The 19,679-nt window shown below is 37.4% G+C and overlaps 1 long non-coding RNA gene across 2 annotated transcripts in view; it reads left to right on the forward strand.

Moving 5' to 3' along the window:
- Positions 1-19,679, forward strand: part of LOC110956175 (uncharacterized) — a 56,297-nt gene that overhangs the window by 26,750 nt on the left and 9,868 nt on the right. The window contains exon 4 of one of the 2 annotated variants that reach the window (XR_007946667.1): positions 18,871-18,973. The exons of the other annotated variant lie outside the window; for it this stretch is intronic. This is a non-coding gene — a long non-coding RNA (uncharacterized LOC110956175). The remainder of the gene's footprint in view (positions 1-18,870; positions 18,974-19,679) is intronic. 2 annotated transcript variants of the gene reach the window in all.

The raw sequence follows: 19,679 nt of genomic DNA on the forward strand, positions 1-19,679 counted from the left end.
TAATGTATTTCCTTCTGAATTATTTCATAAATCATAAACACACCCCAAATCAAACATTCATTAATTTATTGCTTTACCATCACTCCTATTTCACCCACTTTACACAGTTTGTTGAAGTACATATAATAACTAATGAAATCACTCTTGTTTACAAAACAAAATATTCACAATTATTATGGTACTCAAGATTGTACAGATCTTTATCGTAATTTTACTACCATTTCTGTACTAAAGGGATTTTATTATGTTAAATTACAGATATTTTCTTGGTATGTTTGTGTCATTCTACAGGTGGTGAATAAATTATAAAAAATTATATGGCTGCACACTGTTTTACATAATAAAATGATGCTATTTTATGTTATAATTAAATTCACTTAAATGTTATCATTTTAAAGATATTCGTTATTGTCTTTTTCTTTTAGTTTTTGAACAGTATTCCACCATTTTTTCCATCAAAACTGACATATTTCCTCTACTTGTGGAAAATTTTAGACAAATCAAAGATGGAAGCCAAACTCTTCTTCTTTCACAGGACAGATTTAGCCTCAGCAGCAGTAAGATCAGTGCTGCCTCTGGTGGCAGGAGGCGGTACTGATGTAGGAACCACAGCGCAGACCACAGACCAGAACGTCCAGAGCTGCAGCTGCAAAATGTTCTTGCAGGAGACATACTGACTACAAAGAGGTGCCGAATGATCATAATATAGAGAAATAAATACCACAAAAAGAGCCAAAACAACCACAAAGAGAGGGCAAAATGCCGACCTAAAGTGCCAAAAGAACTACAGACACAAAACAATCACAGAGCAGCACAAACTGCAACCATAAAATGGCATAAAACACCTGCAGAGTGGTGCAAAGCGGCTCTACTTGGGCATAAAATAACAACAAAAGATAGACAAGAAAAATGGACCAAACAAAGACACACAAAAGCAAGCACCCACACAGACACAAAACAAACAATGAAAACATCAGATTACGACAAAAAGTAGCAAAACATCCACAAATAAACACAAAATGACACAAAACATTCTCAGAGTGATGCACAATGAGTACAAAGTTACAGAAAGCAACAATATCAAGACCAAAAATAACTACAGAAACATACAACACCCAATAAAAATGGACTAAAGAACCACAAAGAAACACAAAATGACCACAAATGGGGAAAATTCTGACTAAATGACTGTATAAAGTTCCAAAACAACCACAAAGGGACATGAAATAACCCAAAGAGGGTAAAATTGCCACAATAAGTGCCAAAGCAGCCACAAAAGAACACAAAACAAGCAGAAATCGACACAAGGCAACCACAAAGAGTCCCAAAACAACCACATTGACTATATCAAGACACATACAAAAGTTACAACACCTAAATAAAAATAAGCAAAACAGCCACAGTGAAACACAAAGCAGCCACAAATATGTAGAAAATGACCACAAAGACTGAACAATCTCCACAAATTGTCCCACAACAACCACACAGACACAAAACAAACAAAAAACCCAATAAATGACTACAGATTACCCAAACAACCACAAATAAATACAAAATGACCACATAAAGCCTCCAAATGACCACAAAATGACCAAACATCCTCAGATTTATGCAAAGTGAGTGCAAAGATATAGAAAGCTACAATATCAAGACATAAAATAACCACAGAAAGATGTAACATACAATAAAATGGACTAAACAACCTCAAAAAGACACAAAATGAGCACAAAAGGGTAAAATGCGGACAAAATGACTGCATAAAGTCCCAAAATTGTATCATTTTACCAAACATCCATCCATTCTCTATACACCTCTTTAGGGTCGCAGGGGGTGCTGGAGTCTATTCCAGCTGACTCGGGTGAAGGCAGGAAACACCCTGGACAGGTCACCAGTCTGTCACAGGGCTACATATACAGACAAACAATCACACTCACATTCACACCTACAGGCAATTTAGAGTAATCAATTAACCTCAGCATATTTTTGGACTGTGGGAGGAAGCCGGAGTACCCGGAGAAAACCCACACATGCACAGGGAGAACATGCAAACTCCATGCAGAAAGATCCCAGGTCCAGGCCGGGATTCAAACCGGGGATCTTCTTGCTGCAAGGCGAAAGTGCTAACCACAAGCCCACTGATTTTACCAAACAAAATGTCCACAATTATTATGTCTCTCAAGATTTTTTTCAGGCATTTATGGTAATTTTACTACTATTTCGGTTCTAAGCAGACATTTTTATGTAAAATTCTAGATTTATTTTCTATTTATAACAGAAATTCTAAGGCTTCCATAGTATATTTGCATTATTCTACATGTGATAAATAAATTATGACTAAATTATATGGTTGTACACTGTAAAACAAATAGCATTAAATAGTTTTACTGTTATGTTGCAGAGTTTTACATTTAAATTACACATAAGTGAAATGACACTAAAAAATGTGCTATTATACATGTTAACAGCAATTTTAACAAAGGCCAAACCTTATTATGTTCACATAAAAAACGGTATTTTTTACCAGTAGTTATTAGTTCTTAATTTATGTTTGACTGTAAAATTCTTAGTATTTTTTTGCTGTATTTAATTTAGCAAAAAACATTTTTATTTTACAGACATGTCAAAGAAAAAATGGTTCATTATGGACTGAAAAATTGTTTTATTTTTGTATGTATTTTTTTGTTTTTGTTTTTTTTGTCTCGACCTCCAGGTGCTGCATTTTTACAAATGCTTATACTTTTACAACATAAAATTGTATTTAAAAAAATTCTAAGTTTGACTGTAGTAACATTTTAAAAATTAAAATGTAAATATTGTCCACAGTCACCATTTTTCTAAAGTTTTTACAGGTATTTATGGTCATTTTACTACTAAAAGGAATTTTATCATGTTAAGTTATAGACTTTTATTCTATTTTTAATACAAATTCTAATATTTTAGTATATTTGTGTCATTCTACAGGTATTAAATAAATTAAAAATAAATCCTAAATAAATGTTATGGCTGTAGACTGTAAGAAAAAAGTATTAAATAATTTTACTGTTATTCTACAGATTCCCCCTGCTTTATGAAATTGCACATAGTAACAAGTGAAATGAGCGAAAAAATACATGCACATCAAAAATAATTACAAATACTTATTTGTTCTTATTCCATGTTTGACTGTAATAACTTCAATAATCCATCAAAAAAGTATAACTTTACACAACAAAAGCAAATATTGTTCACCATCACCATTTTTCTAACATTTTTTCAGGTATTTATGGTAATTTCACTACCGTTTAAGGGTTTTTATCATGTTTAATTACATTTTACTAGATATAAAATAACATTCCTCCATTAAAAACACAACAAAATGTAAATATTGTCCACAATTATCATTTTTCTCAAGTTGTTACAGGTATTTATGGTCATTTCGTTTAAGGGTTTTATCATGTTTAATTACATTTTACTCTATGAAATAACATTCCTCCATTAATTCATGAGTCCTCTATGCAGTCAGATTGTGTGTGCAGTTTATCAGTGAGGTGTGAATGTACAGTCTCTGCCTCTTAAGAAAAAAAACCCTCTCATCTAAATCATCTCCGTTATTTCCCTCGCCGATAGCCGACAGTCGTCTCCAGCTCTTGTATGTGCAGTTTGTGCTGTTTATTATTAACTGAGAGGCTTTTATTTTTCTGCTGCTTCGTCTCTTCGGATGCCAGAACTTTAGCGTCCAACGGCTGAAAGACCAACATTTGGCCGAACAGATCTGACGTGTTCGGCCAAACTGTACATGAGTCATGATGTATTTACCGTGACCTGACCGCCGGCTACTGTTTAATTTACTGTGGTCGGGATGATGACAGCAACACACACACACACACACACACACACACACACACACACACACACACACACACACACACACACACACACACACACACACACACACACACACACACACGTGCACAAACCTGCACGTGTTCTCAAATGCAGCAGCTCGTCCACTTGACAGCTGGTGTTTTCAAAAAAAGAAAGAAAAAAAGGTCAGTAGGCCTTTTGTGGTTCTTTCTCCTTCATCCTTAAGGAACAAAAACAGAGACACATGTTGTGAGTCACCGCAGTGTGTCACCATGATCCATCAGGACGACGACGTCCCACAACCAGCACATTTTTTTTACCACCGGATCTGTAGCTGCTGCAGAAATACGACTCAAGCGTATATTTTCTTAGAAGATAGATAAAATTCTTCTTTCAGTATCTGTTTATTATCTGATGCACTTTAATAATGGGCAAGAAAATCTCAAAGTTTTTCATTCTTCAGAGCCAAATGTTGCAACAAATGGTGCCACAGCTGATGAGTTGTTTGTGAGCTGTGCAGCAGAGTGACAGTTCACATACATTACTGTTCAGCAACACAATTCAACAATCTTCTGAGGCTTTATGTAACACATTAGTTGATTAACTTTGCACAAGCTGAGCTTTAGGAGTGTTAGATGCAAACTCATCCCATGTTTGGGTCGGCTGTTTGGCCTGTACGCTCTCATCAAACCAAATTAGCATTAGTTGGACAAGCTCTGGTATCATTTTCATAAAGAGAAATGCTCCATGTCAGCAGCCTCATAGGATTATTCCATTATTTTGGGGGCAAAAGGACCAGATAACCTGTGAGCACCCCTTTGTTTTTCACAACTTTGAACAGGCCCAACCTAATGGAGACTTCTAGCTCCAGTTTATTTAATGTTAGGCTACGTTTTGTTCAAAATGATGACAAATAGTCAAGGGTAAACTTCACAAACAGCAGTCTGAATGTAATGTGTCTGCAGAAGTGGGTGCTACATTTCATTTGTAGGACTGCATTGTTTTTAATTAAGTCCTTTGTGCAAGAAATCACAGCGGTCACTTGTTTCATCCTGGTTTTGGGTTGAAACCTTTGAAACCATAACCTGCTGGTTAGAAAATACTGGAACAAACTGTTGAAACTACAAATACTTGGACCGAAAGTAGCATTTTGAGTGGAATGAGCTTTTAAAAGTACAAATACTTTGACAAAGAGTAGTGCATTGGCTGAGATACACTTATGAAGCCATAACTTGCTAGTTAGTAAGTACTTTGTGGGTAGACCAAACCTTTAAAACTACAAACATTTGGACAGAAAGTAGTATTTTGAGTGGAATAAGTCTTTAAAACTACAAATACTCGGTAAAAAAGTAGTATTCTGGATAGAAATAAACCTTTTAAACTACAAATATCTGCACAGAAAGTAGTTTGTGTTGGCGGACTAAACATTTGAAGCCATTGCTTGCAAGTTAGAAAGTAATATTTGTGTGAAACACACCTTTGAAACAGTTTGTACAGAAAGTAGTAATTTGCGTGGAAAATAAACCTTTAAAACTTCAATACTTAGGCAGAAGATAGATTTTTTTGTTAGAATAAACCTTTAAAACTACAAAAACTAGGAAAAAATGTTATTTTGAATGGAGATAGTCTTTCAAAGTACAAGTACTTTGACAAAAAGTAGCATTCTGGCTGGAGTAAACCTTCAAAACTACCAAGACTTGGACATAAATTGGCATATTATGTGAAGTGAAGTCAACCTTTAAAAGTACAAATACTCAAACAGAAAGTAGTACTTTGGATGGAAATGCCTTTTACATCGAGAACTAGAGAAACTAATTTCTGTAGTTATTTTTTGGGGGTGGACTAAACCTTTAAAACCATAACTTGCAAGTTAGAAAGTACTACTTTAAGACTAGAAATACTTGGTCAGGAAGCAGTACTTTGGAAGGAATAAATCTTGAGCCCACCAGAGAGCAATATTTTAGGTGGAATACACCTTTGAAACTACAAGTGCTTGGACAGAAAGTAGTATTCAGACAGAATACACCTTTGAAGCTTTAATGTTACAGTGTTTGTTGAATAACTTAACAAATCCAAAAAAATAGTATACATTTACACAACAAAAGTTAAAAAAGCAAAGTTTTTACAGGTATTTATGATAATTCTTTCTACCATTTCAAGTTATTTTTGATAGAAATTCTAATATATCCAAAAAACGTGCTGATTTTTCTTCCTCCTGCTCATGGATTGCTCTAAGATTCCACTCTACTACCTGTTTGTGGGTTTTTCTAACACGTGAGCAAGCTGCTGTGTCTCACTAAATGTACTGTACAAGCATAAATCACACACATGTGAGTGTTTCTGAGAGACTGCGGAGCGTGTTGACACTGCTGTCAGATAAAAGCACGCAATGTCACCAAAGGGCTAGAGATGGATTATCGCTGCTGTCCAACCAGTGAAAACTGTCATTATCCCCTCAGCAGACCGATTCCCTCCCCTATAACTTCAGCTGTGTTACTGAAACCGATGCCTCACAGGTACAGAAAGCTAAACCTGCGAATCCATCAACGACTTCCTGGGAAACATCTTAAATTCGGTTTCAACGGGGAAAATCCACAGAGAATAGAAACGGGATTTTATTTCTAAGCAACAAACAACACGGCGGCGGTTGGAGGCGTCAGCGGAAAGGAAACTGTAAATGAGGGAAATCCCTAATATGGAAATCAGACACCTGCTCCAGAAACATCCAGGAGGTGAAAGAAGTGATCACACACGCAGCAAACACGCTCGCTTTTTCCTCGCTGTCATCGTTACACAACCAGATCTGAAGTCAGAAGTGCAAACGTCGGCTCAAGTCCACCGTCGTGGTCCACAGAGCGGGCGGCGGCTTTGATCTGAGACCAGTGAAACCAACTCAAAGGCCACGCAGGTGATAAAGCTGCAGCGCTGCTCCCCGCCCAGCCTCCTCCTCGTCTTATCAGCGTGGCCTAGATCACGCAACATTCAGGTCATGCACCGAGCAGACGGGCCCACGCATGGAGCTTTAAAATCCTGCTGAACAAGAAAGAAAAAGAAAAAAAAAGCAGGACAGTGTTGAAAAGAAAATCCCACAGTTTGTCTGGATTCACTGAACATGATGATTCTCTACGAAACATGAAAGCTCAGAAATATGAGACTATAATTGCATTTATAACTCTGAGTTACACTGTAAAAATATTCCATAACTGCCTCCTAAAAATACTGTAATTTTCCATCACTAAAATACATTTTCTAGCCTTCATTTTGCTTTAGAATTAGTGTATTTGTTGGCTTTTTATATTAAATTAAGAATATTTACATGTATTATAAGTGACATATATGATAAATGATAAAATCTTTATATTGATAGGTTTGTAAACTGAAAAACACATTATTTTTTGTAATTATGCAAGATATAGTTCTCTTTTGTTAAATGAGATATGTTCAAGTTGATTTATTTGTCTGTTATTTGTCAATAATATGGATGTATATTTTTGTTTCAGTCATTTTATCTAAAATTTAAAACTTTTTTTCCTTAAGAAAAGATAATTTTTTGGTTTTTCATTGTTGCAAGTTTAAATATTTAATCTTAAAATATTGGAAAAAAAACTTTAAACATGTATAGGGTTTATATTATTGTTCATTTCATAGCACAAAACTAGATTTAAGTCAAAAGCTGACATAAATTTAAGAAATATATTTTCTATAATTCTATATTTCTAAACATTAGAAATATATTTTCTAAAATTCTATATTTCTAAACATTAGAAATATATTTTCTAAAATTCTACACAGTTTAGATATGTACATAAGCAAATTTTAATTAAAAAAGAAAAATTTAAAAAGAATAGTTTCTCAAATTATGTAGAAATTTGTGTTTTAATAATAAATAAAAAACGAAAAGTTAAAAAATCATGTTTTATTCACAGTTAAGGGCTCTTGGTGTTATTTTACATTAAACATGTAAATATTCAGTTTATTTTGTAATCTTACTAATATTTTTTGTATTGCAAAAAATGGAAAAAAATCTGAAAAAATTACAGATTTTGATAAAGTATATATATATTGATATTATAGGTAATAATGAAGTGGACAGGGAGAGGAAATATGTCATAAAAACTGTATTTTGTCAAACTACCAATTCTTATAGATGATGACACGGATGAAAAATTCAACATTTATGTCATAAAAATTTCAGTAATTCTACAAAATATCTCCCTCAATGAGCAAACGTACCATGTAAAGTTAAGGAATCCAGTTAATTCTCGCTAATTAGGTCTAATTTTAGGAATATTTACAGTGTTAACTGGAATTTAGGTAAATAAATAAAAAACTTTATTGTTAATCACAGTTACATGACATGTTAATTCACATATTTCAAACATATAGAAAAAAACAATAAAAAAAATCACAAAACTTTTTTTTTTACAGTGCATCTGAGTCACAGGACAGTTAAACCTATCATCCCTCGGCCCGTTCTGGCCTCCACATCGATGGATAATATTATGTTGCAAGGCGATTTTAAGTGACGTAAGCGTGTGGCACCTTCTCCCTGATAAGGATCGAGACATCAAATGTTGTCCCCACCGTTGCCTAGCGACCCGGCATGCCAGGAACAGCGGGCCGAGGATTTTGAGGCTGGCGAAAAGTTCGACTGTCTAATTGCTGACATCAAAGCGGGACTTTCACAAGCCTTGTGACATCACCCCGCGGTACACCGGTCACACGCAGATGGTATTGACCTCAGCTACATAACCTCCAGTACCAGAGGCCAAAACAACAGGGCAGCCGACGGACGCCAAAGCATGACACGGCAGGAAAACAGCTTCTGGAAGCCCGTAAAACCCATCTGCATACGTTTAATAACCAAATCACGGGAGCGGGGGAGTTACAGTATGTTCAGAAATGTAACTCCAGTTTCAACCGGATGCTGGTTTTCATGTCTGCTAATGTGCTCGCCTTCCTTTCAAGGCAGGACCTTGAGAACACAAGTGTCTTGAAAGGCCTTCTTTCACGAGCGCAAGGTCTCTCTCTGCCGCGTTTTTTTGTGTTGTGGAGAAAAGCGGCTATGGGAGAGGGAATGCTTCAGCTTTCTCCTCTCACAGAAAGTCACATATTTCTAAATGAAAGGCCTTTCACAACAAGGCTGCAATCATGTTCCTCTGAAAAGGCTGTCTGCCCTTTGGCCTCAGATATCTCTTATAGGCGAGCAGGGGAAGGGAAGGAGAGGGAACAAATGAGAAGCAGTGTATTGACAACCTTCTCACTGCTTTATTTTTTTTTCTTTTTCCTCCTTCCACCTCACCTTTTCTTCCTAATATTGAACCTCTATCTCTGTGTGCTCCTTCTTCCTGTCGAGGCCGTGTCAACGTTTATCTGCACGTCCGTCCATTATCCGTCCGTCCGTCCGTCCGTCTCGGCTATTTGAGCAGGAATTAGCGGGTAATGCCGGAGCATTGTTTCCCACGCCGAACACCGAGGGGTTAACAGAGCAGCGTAGGAGTAGTTTCGATCCGTCAGGTAGGTCAGGTTTCTCTTAACGTGACTGCATACCTGTGCGAAACCGTGTGTTTGTGTGTTTGTTGTGCGTGTGTGTGCATGTGTGTGCATGCAACGCTTGTATTAAGGCAAAAAAAAAGGAGGAGGCTGAAACATATCAAGCATTTCTGCAGAATCATTGTGATGAAGACTGTGCTGAAAGTGACAACAGTTTATATAACAAAGCATGAAAATTCATTCGTGTTCATTCATGTTTCAAGGCCATTTGTCATAAAAAGCTCTGAAAACAGAGAAATATTATTATTATTATGTCTATATCAGTCATATAAATCCTTCTATCCGTACAGCACATGTACAGTATATTTAGAGCATCCCAATAATCAGTATATTATGTCTATATCCTTTCATGTATATCACCATACTATGTCAACAGCATAGTATGTTCAGCTATGTTCGGTTACATTTATAACAAACCATTCGTGTTTCGTGCTTATAATAGTAATTCTATATAAATATATACACTACTGTTTAAAAGTTTGGGGTCACCAAGACAATTTTATGTTTTACATGAAAACTCACACTTTTATCCATGTGCTAACATAACAGCACAAAGGTTTTCTAATCATCAATGAGCCTTTCAACACCATTAGCTAACACAATGTAGCATTAGACCACAGGAGTGATGGTTGCTGGAAATGTTCCTCTGTACCCCTATGGAGATATTCCATTAAAAATTAGCCATTTCCTGCTAGAATAGTCATTTGCTACATTAACAATGTCTACACTGGATTTCTGATTAATATAATGTTCGCTTCATTGAAAAAAAAAAAAGCTTTTCATTCATAAATAAGTACATTTCTAAGTGACCCTAAACTTTTGAAAGGTAGTGTATTTCTCTGTATATTTTATAAATCTTGCAGTTGCTGCTTATTGCTTTTCTGCTTAGATGCCAAACTGCATACCTGTACTTGTACATGTGTAAAGACGTTAAAGTTGAGTCTAATCTAATCAAATAAACACCTTGCTTATCTAGTAACACATGCAAAGCACCATAATACTACTTTATTGTTCTGATTGTGATTAAAATCACGATATTTATCTCAATGGAAAATGAACTTGCTCAACATCTGCTTATTGATAGAACCCGAAATTTACAGAGGTTCCTTAAATGCATCACCTGCAGGCTACAATAGATTCGAACAAGCCAGCTGTGCACAGAGAAGCTTCTAGTCTCCACTCAGTTAAAGCAGCTCAAAAAACTCCAGAACTTACCAGAATTTACTTGAAAGAGGGTAAATTTAATTTTTCCAAAAAAATGGTATTTTGATATATAAGCAATGCTTAGAAATAAAATGATACTAAAATTTTTTTATCAACCTTATTGTTTTTGTAATTTTTGAAATGCTAGATCTAATTTTTGGAATGACGTCTTAGAAATTACTTCATATTCTGACATTTGCTACTAATTATATCTAATTAAAAAATATTTTCAGCTTTCTGAATTTTTATTTTTTCTTTAAAATCTTAAAGTTTTGTGCTCATCTACAGTTACAGATTTTGGTATCTTGTGCATTTGAAAAATCTAGAATTATCTTTTTAAATAAAGAACAAAATCTGGTATTATAATGATAAAAAATATGTATTTTGACAGACCACCAAAGCGTATAGATACTTGTATGTATATGGAAAAAACACTATATATATATGTGTGTATATATATATATATATATATATATATATATATATATATATATATATATATATATACATATATATATATCTTTTTCTTATTTTGTTTTTCGTTTTGCCAGTGTTGGACCTCACTTCTGCACTTCTGAATGAATGGCTGCAAATATCTGGATTCAGATTCCAAAAGCTTGTAAAAAGACTGAAATGTGGAAAATGTTATTTTACAATATTAAAAGCCCATGTTATGCTTTTTGGGATTTTCCTTGCCTTTAATGTGTTTTGTAGCTGCTTTTTTATGCATTAAAAAGGGTCTGCAAACTCACAAAGTCCACACAAAAGGGAGGAATTCTCCTGAAAAGCTTTATTTGAAGTCCGAGTTTTTCTTCCGTTACTTATCGACATCATGTAACACATTTACATAACTCCTGTCTGGCAGCTCGGTTGGACACTCCCACTAATAAAGTAGGAGCTGCAGCTTTGTAGTTCAACATTGTTTCCTCACTAGAGCTGCTTCTGGTGGAGTTATATCCATGCACTTGCTTTGATCAAGACAGCTGACCAATCAGAGCAGAGTGGGCTAATTTAAAGAGACAGGAGCATTTCAGACAGAGGTGCTGCAGGAATGTACAGTATAAAAAAAAGAATGTGTTTTAGGACATTAAAGCATGTAAACATATTGTATTAGTCTCCAAAAGTGAAATCATAAACCTGTAAATGTGCATCATAAGGCCTCTTTAATGTCTGAGTGTGAATAATAGTGCTTGTATGTGGAAAGGTCTGGTGGAATAAGAGCGACGTTTAGTCTTTAAAATTTAAAACGCTCACTCTGATGACTTGTATTGATCAATGCCGAGTCATGTTTTGTCTCTGTTTTCTGATCCTGCGAGGAAATGTGACAGAACGTCGAAGCAGTGAAAGGCGGCGCGCATTATGAAGCGTCCTCGCTCTGTCGCCACGCTTTGTGCAAGGACAGTTTGAGTACTCGCAATCAGCCAGAGTCGCTCTTTGTCTCCCACGCACGAAGCACACACACTCCAAAAAACACGCTAGCTAGAGAAGGTGGCATCTTCTTCTTCTTTTTTTTTTTTAAATCTGACTTCTTGTTGGATTACTTTGCATCTTTTTTGGAGATGCGATAACTGGCTTTTTTTTGGGTCAGTGTATAAACATATATGCACGCACACACCTTGTTTAATCCCTTTCATGGCGGGTGGCTGTGCAGGCGGATGCTGTTTAAACAGAGCGGGCCCTTGATGTGGGGCCTCCAGGGGCCGGCGTTTGTGTGTGCGTCTTTCACCCTGGATGTGTATGTGTGCCTCTCCGAGTTTTCTGGCCATGGGAACAATGGTCCTTTAGAATGTGAGGTTACTGGTGCGCTGACCCCTGGCAAATAAGAGCCATGTTCTGGCATTCCAGGCCTGATTGGCACTTTGAGCCTGCAGAGAGCTCAAAGGAGACACAGGAAATGTGAACAGTGTAATTGGTTATATATTAGCGGAGCGTTCTCTCCCCCCCCCCGCCCCCCCGTTTAAATGATGGAACATTCTTCAGTGACACTTTAGGTGGATGGGGCCGGGATTCCTCCACAGTCACAGGGAAAGAGGGAGGTCGGGGGGAAAGGACAAACACGACGAGGAGGAAAAACGATGGAACAAAGGGGGCCGAGGACGATGGCGAGGATTGTTACGATCTTCTGGAGAAGCTATCGAGGTGGGGTCATCCTCTTGTGCACCTTGTGTATTTACCCCCGAGGCGGTGAATGGGGCTGTCAGGTCATGATATGTTCGGCATTTTCCCTCTGAAGCGTGGCGAGGAAAGGGGAGGGAGCCCAAATCCGTAGCTTGACCTCTGACTCGGGGCGCTCGGTCGCAGTTCATGAAGGCTTCATCTCCTCGCATGTGTGCATATTTTGTCCCATTGTGCTCCTGCAAAACAGGTATGTGTCAAAATAAAAGTGTGCACGGCGCAGCATCGGAGCGGTGAGTTATTATCCCCCGGAGGCTCGGCCGGGGGAAGCTCCGGAGACAGCTGACCCCACATTCCTTCGTCAGACAAGGACTATGAGGATGGAAATGGGTACCAATGGGTGCTAATGTATTCACCGAGGAGATCTTATCTAAGAGCCACCCTTTGAAAATAAAATGTTTGTTGGGGTAGTTTAGATAACATTAGTCTGGCAGAAACCCCCACAGACACACACACACACCTTGGTATGTGGCCTGAGGCTAAACGCAAAGCACACACATCTCGTTGTAAACTAACTGGAGGTTGTCAGTTTCTGTCTGTCAGGCCATTAAATCCTATGGGAACCATGAGAATCTTGTCAAAATGGACCACCCACTCCCATCAACACACAGACAATCTTTGGCTTTGCTGAAGTTCACAGAGAGACGATGACAGCCGCAAAACACTTCGTGAAAGTGGAGACTGTCTCGATGATTCACTTTTTACTGTCTGCTTTGATGAGGAAGACAGAAAAAAAAAGCAGACAAGTGAGTCGACAGTATTTCTGCAGAGAAATTATTTCTATTTGTTATCATTTCGGAGTGCTTCCTATTTTGCTCCTGACACATTTTTATTCACTGTGGACTCGTTTTTAACTGCAATATGAAGTCCTGCATCTCAATGGAAACAGAACAACCATGACTAGAAATTCAGAAAACTGTAGGACAAAGTTCTAATGTCATAATTCATAAAAAGGAAAAAAATGGAATCAACATGCATTTACTTTCTTTAGTTTCTGCTTTAGTTACTTCGAAAGAGGATAAATTATGTTAAATAAAGTATTCTGACACATAAGCAATGCTTTGAAATAAAATGACACTAAAAAACTTCATTCAACATTTTTTTTTTTGGAATTTTTGCGATACTAGATATAATTTCTGGAATGGCATATCTCAGAAATTACTTCACATTCTGACAACTGTCTCTAATTATATCGAATCTGAATTCATTTTCTTGAGAAAATTGAAATTTTGTGGTTATTCACAGTTACAAATTTTGGCATTTTGTGTATTTTAAAAATCCAGAAACAAAAATGTAAAAAAAAGAAAAAAGGAAAAACATCAACACACAAGCAATCTTTGGCTTCGCTGAAGTTCACAGAGAGTATGACAGCCGCAGAACACTTTGTGGAAGAGGAGACTGCCTCGATGATTCACTTTTTACAGTCTGTTTTGATGAGGAAGAGGAAAAAAAAGCAGTGAAGTGAGTTGACAGTATTTCTGCAGAGAAATTCTTTCTATTTGTTATCATTTTTGGGTGTTTCCTATTTTGCTGCTGACACATTTTTACTCACTGTGGTGTGATGAAAAGATGCTTCACCGTGCTGAATGTATTTCCAACAACTTGCTCTTCTGTACACTGTTTCAGAGCCACGTTGTTTTCATTTTATTGACAAAAAATGTTTTGTTTTGGTCTCCATCTCTCTAATTTGTTTCCTTTCCGCTCTGTAGACATACTGCCTGCAGTTCATCTGAAAAGTCAGAATTTTTGTCACTGTTGAACACGGCTGATGGTTTCTCAGTTGTGGTGAGCAGCACTGATCTTCTGTATTTATACAGAATGTGATTCGAATAGTTTATTTTTGGTGATTTTTAAAAAAATATCAGACATGTAGAATAAAGGGATTTTGATGAAATGTCACAATTTTAAGCTTAATTTTGGTCAGTTTTCCCCAACACAACTTCACGCCACTCATAATTATTTTAAGGACCATTGGTGCAATTTTGATGATTTTATTCATCATAATTTTCTTGAAATCAAAGAATTTTGGAAAACATAAAATTTGCATAATGTTCAGATTTTGTTTTACTGCCATCGGTTGAAACAGGTGTTTAAAAGTTGACACATGCATACTTTAAGGATATAATTTTGATACTGATACTCACTGTTACTAATCCATGATGTCGCTAAGCAATAGTTGGAACTGATAAGATACCTGATAAATCTTTAATTTCTCATCTCTGTGGATCAAAGTTGCACATTTAGACGATTAATTCAGCCTTACATGTTGGAACCAGATTCTGAAGAAGAATAATGACACGGGATTGGTTCTTTAGGTTTGTGACGTACGAAACCCAGGAAGTTTGAATCTGTGATTTTGAGACTGTTGCAGTTTGAAGGTGAAAATGCTCTGCTATTGTGTCAACTGCTTGTTTCACTTACGGTGTATGATTTACCATTTAAAAAAACACATTTAAGAATAAAAACAATAGATTTCCTTCAGAGAAAGCTATGCACATGCGCACTTGTAAGATAACTGCTAAAATATTAGCATTACAATTGTAATTAACGCTAAAAACTCATTTTTGTGTATGAATCTTTTTCATTTGAAAATAATCCCTTTCTCTCTTAATATATCTTCGATTTAACTCCACACTGTTTTTTCCCCTCTAGATTGTGTGCATTTATGAAGTCAGTACTCTTTCTTGCACATTTGCTGTAGCTCAAGCACACCAGCTCACCTTCAACTCTGCTCGAACACTTTAAAACTACTCTGTGCTAAACCATGTTCTCCATGTTCAAACGGTACATGATTGATTCTGAAGAAAAATAATGATACAGAGAGTTCCACACTGCAAGCTGACAGCAATGGTTCTGTAGGTTTGTTACGTATGAAACTCTGAAAGTTTGAATCTTTGTTTTTTGAGACTGTCGTCAATTTTAGAGACTGTCAGCAATTTTTAAATGATCGGGAGCCGTGTTAACTGCTTATTTTGTGTCGAAAGCCACCATATGGACGTGTTAACAAGCACTTGTAATGCTAATCGCTAAAATTAAAAGAGCTTTACAACTGCAATCAACGCCACCAACCTCCGCCATCATCATCTTCACCCCCTAAGATCGGCAGAATCGACATCTCGGATTGGAACCCATATCTCCACGTTATGTGCCTAATGCATGCACCTCTGTTTGCACTGCCTGTACAAACAAGCTTATTTTAACTGTTCCACCACATATTTCTGCTTCGACTATAAACACTGTCCTCATTCAAACCGTGACTCTCACCCCAAAGAATTTTTCTATATCTGCTCAGCTGCACACCATCGTTCTCTCTCCTCCCTCCCCCCTTTTCGGCCCTCTTATGTGCAAATGCGAGGGGGGCGAGTTGGTTCCTATCCTGGCGTTGTTGTTCGCCACGAGAACCGAAGAGCATTCCTTCGCATTCCACGCCGAGGTGAACACCGGGGCTGAGAGGCAAGTCTGTGGATGTCAGTGACTCACCGTCAGACCACTCCGGATCATCTGTCTTCATTCAACAAAGGGGGCCGCCACAGTTGGCACGGCGAGATGCTTGGGATGGATTTTCATAATTTTCTCGCTGTAAAGCCCTCCAGGGTGGGGGGGCTTGTATTTCAAACATTCAAAAAAAGAAACACACGCACAGGCTGCTGCTGATATTTGCAGAGAGTATCGATCCTGCCTTCGAGGCTTCAGGAAGAAGGTTTTTATGATCAGTCGGGTTGATCTGATGAGACAAGACGTCGTGGCGTTGGGCGAAAAAAAACCCCCACCAGAATAAAAACACACTCGCAAACACAGGCGCGGGGATTACACAGGCATTTAACAAGCTCTTTGTGCGGGTCAAAGTTGATCGAAGGCCCCTCAGGAAAGAGGAGGCTGGAGAGGGGAGAGCCAGGGAATGCAGGGGTACAAGGGGAACTCAGTGGAACAAATAAATCTCAAACAGACATGACGGATGGGATTTTTACTCTTCCTTTCCTTAACATCACTGTTTGGTTACTTCATACCTGCCTTTAATCTTCAAAATAGCCACCAGAGGAAAGGATTTCCATGTGTCTGTGCGGTTTTATTTCAAGTAGATTTTTCCCTTTTTGTCCGGGAAGCCGCAGTTCTTTTATCACATGACGAGAGGCGCTGTAAAATATCATGTTTTATCCCTTCAGAGAGGCTTTAAAAGCGGTAAAGATAAGACGAAATCCATTTAATGCTCCTGAACTGTGTCGTAGATTGTCAAAAGGGGCAGGACCACCCAGGAACTTTAACCCCTTTTTTTCATGTCTGATGTTAAAGGATGGTTTTATCTAGCAGAAAAGAAAAAAAGAATCCCATCTTGTATCAATTTTTCTCTTTTCCTCTCATGAAAACAAAAATTTCTACAGTTGCTCCGGCAAAGCGAACCACCGCAAGTCACGTCCAGTTTCCTCCGCCTGATTTATTAATATCTGACAAAGGCTTTCCACTTTTAGAAGCCCGCCGTGCTCCTTCAGGGATGTGGAAAATTACAAGGCGACTAGACCGCTCAGCAACTCTTTCAGCCACTTCATTAATTAATTTATTTTCAAAATCTCCCCGACCTGCACACCTGAACCTGCCGTGTTCTTTTTCTAAAGCAGGCAATTTGCAGAAAAAAAACAATTCGTCACAACGCAAACTCTGCAGTAACACTTCATCAGTTAAACAAATTACAATTTAACACAAGCAAAAGGCAGCAGGAGGAGTCTAAAAATGATCTCCAGCAGATGCATTCAGTGTGATAATTACCCAGGTTAGGATTTAAGGAGGTCTTCCTGCCTTGCAGCTACTTACCGGGTCACACCAGGTCAAGGAGAAATTACTGGACTAACAGCGCCCTCTTGTGTGCGTCTTGTTAAATGTCAGGTCTTGATGCAGGAAGCTGGTTCTTAGGATCACCAAGAGGCGGCAGACTGCCCACAGGACAGCAGAAATGGACACGAGGAGTTCGTACAGTCAAACTAGGGGATGAATGGAGGCTTAAACCAGGAAGACTGATGGATTCCTGTAGGACAATGTGTTAGCTTGTTGTGGCCCATAGATGGTGGTGTTTTACAGAGATACACAACTGTGACATGAACACAAACTGAAACAGATGTTCCCACATCAGAGCAGCTGCTTTGATCACATCAAACCCAATCTGAGACTGTGGATAAACAGCACAGTTAGTGAAGTGGACAGTGTGAATAAGTATCCTGTACACTACTGTTCAAATGTCTGGGCTCACCAACACAATTTCATGTCTTACATGAAAACTCACACTTTTGCTAACATAACTGCACAAGGGTTTTCTAGTCATCAATTAACACCATTAGCTAATGTAATGTAGCATTAGAACACAGGAGTGATGGTTGCTGGAAATGTTCCTCTGTACCCCTATGGAGATATTCCATTAAAAATCAGCTGTTTACAGCTAGAATAGTCATTTACTACATTAATAATGTCTAGACTTTATTTCTGATTCATTTAATGTTATCTTCATAGAAAAAAAGCTTTTCTTTCAAAAAATAAGAACATTTCTAAGTGAGCTTTAGAATGGTAGTGTAGGTACAGTCTATGTGTAGGTAAGAACAGATGTTGAGCCAAAGTCGTTGAGCCAATACAGGCTCATTTTTCACTGCAATCTAAAGTCCTGTTTCTCCATGGAAACAGAACAACCATGACTAGATGAAGAGAGAACTCAAAAATCCCCTAACATTAACTCTATAAAAGATGTTTCACCATGCTGAATGTATCTTGCAACAACATGCTCCTGTGTACATTTTTGAGCCATGCCACATTTATTTTATTGATCCAGTCTGTTTTATTTTCCTGTCATACACTCTAATTTGTTTCCAAACTTGCCTCCTCTCTGCTCTGTCTGTACACTGCCTGCAGGTCAGCCGGGAAGTCCCTCAGTTTTTTGTCATGTGACTGTTGGTCACAGCTGAGTTGCAATGAGATGTATAAAATATTTGCCTTGTCCACAGTCTGACATGCACAAATGATTTACTTTTGTCAAAGAAATAAATGCTCCATGTCGAATAGTGATTTTGATGAAATGTGAAGTCTTGAAGATTAAATTTGAGTCATTTTTTTTAATAGAACAGCACATCATAGATGAGTAGTCCGAGGACAGTCAGAAAGCCAAACATCGGATGATTCCTCCTGTTTTCACATCTTCTGGCTGGTAATCGGCATCATTTTGGTGAGTTTATAAAAGACAACAGGCTTTAGATTGTTAAAGTGTGTCATGTTGTCTACCTGTATTGTTGCAATAGGAAATACATTCTACTGGAAATCTGAGTCTAAAGTTAAATATTGATTAGGATTACTTTAAAAAATAACATCAAGTCAAGATTTTTCTAAAGGTCTGAATTCTTACTGAATGACTCCCTACATCAAACGCTTCAGCCTGATTTTGTTACAGATGCACACATCTACACGGTTACTTGCTTTGATGAAGTATGCCTGTCAAACATGCCTTAAGATCAGACTGAAAAATAATATATAAAACACAAATTTACCTTATTTTAAACTAAGATTGAGAACCTAGACTGTTACAGACTTATTATACACTGTAGCTGCCATAGAAGCCAGCTATGAAAGGCAATCTTTTTTTTTTAACAACAGGAATAATTTAGTGAATAAAATTGTATTTATTTTATATAAACAAGTTTAAAGATTAAGAAAGACGCAATGGCGCATATTGTCTAAAAGGAAACCTTTCTGTTTTGCAAATGTTTCCTTGTTGGGGTCAGGTAATTTCTCTTAGTTGCACTAAAACAATCGCCACATGGGGCAGCACACCCGCTAATTCTATGAGTGCATGGGAGGATTGGAGAAGAGTGCAGTGTTTTATTTTGGAAGTATTCTCCCTCAAAATGTATGTGACCAATGAGGTATGAAACTTA

The sequence above is a fragment of the Acanthochromis polyacanthus genome, chromosome 14 (genome assembly GCF_021347895.1).
Source record: "Acanthochromis polyacanthus isolate Apoly-LR-REF ecotype Palm Island chromosome 14, KAUST_Apoly_ChrSc, whole genome shotgun sequence".
NCBI classification, from domain to species: Eukaryota; Metazoa; Chordata; class Actinopteri; family Pomacentridae; genus Acanthochromis; species Acanthochromis polyacanthus.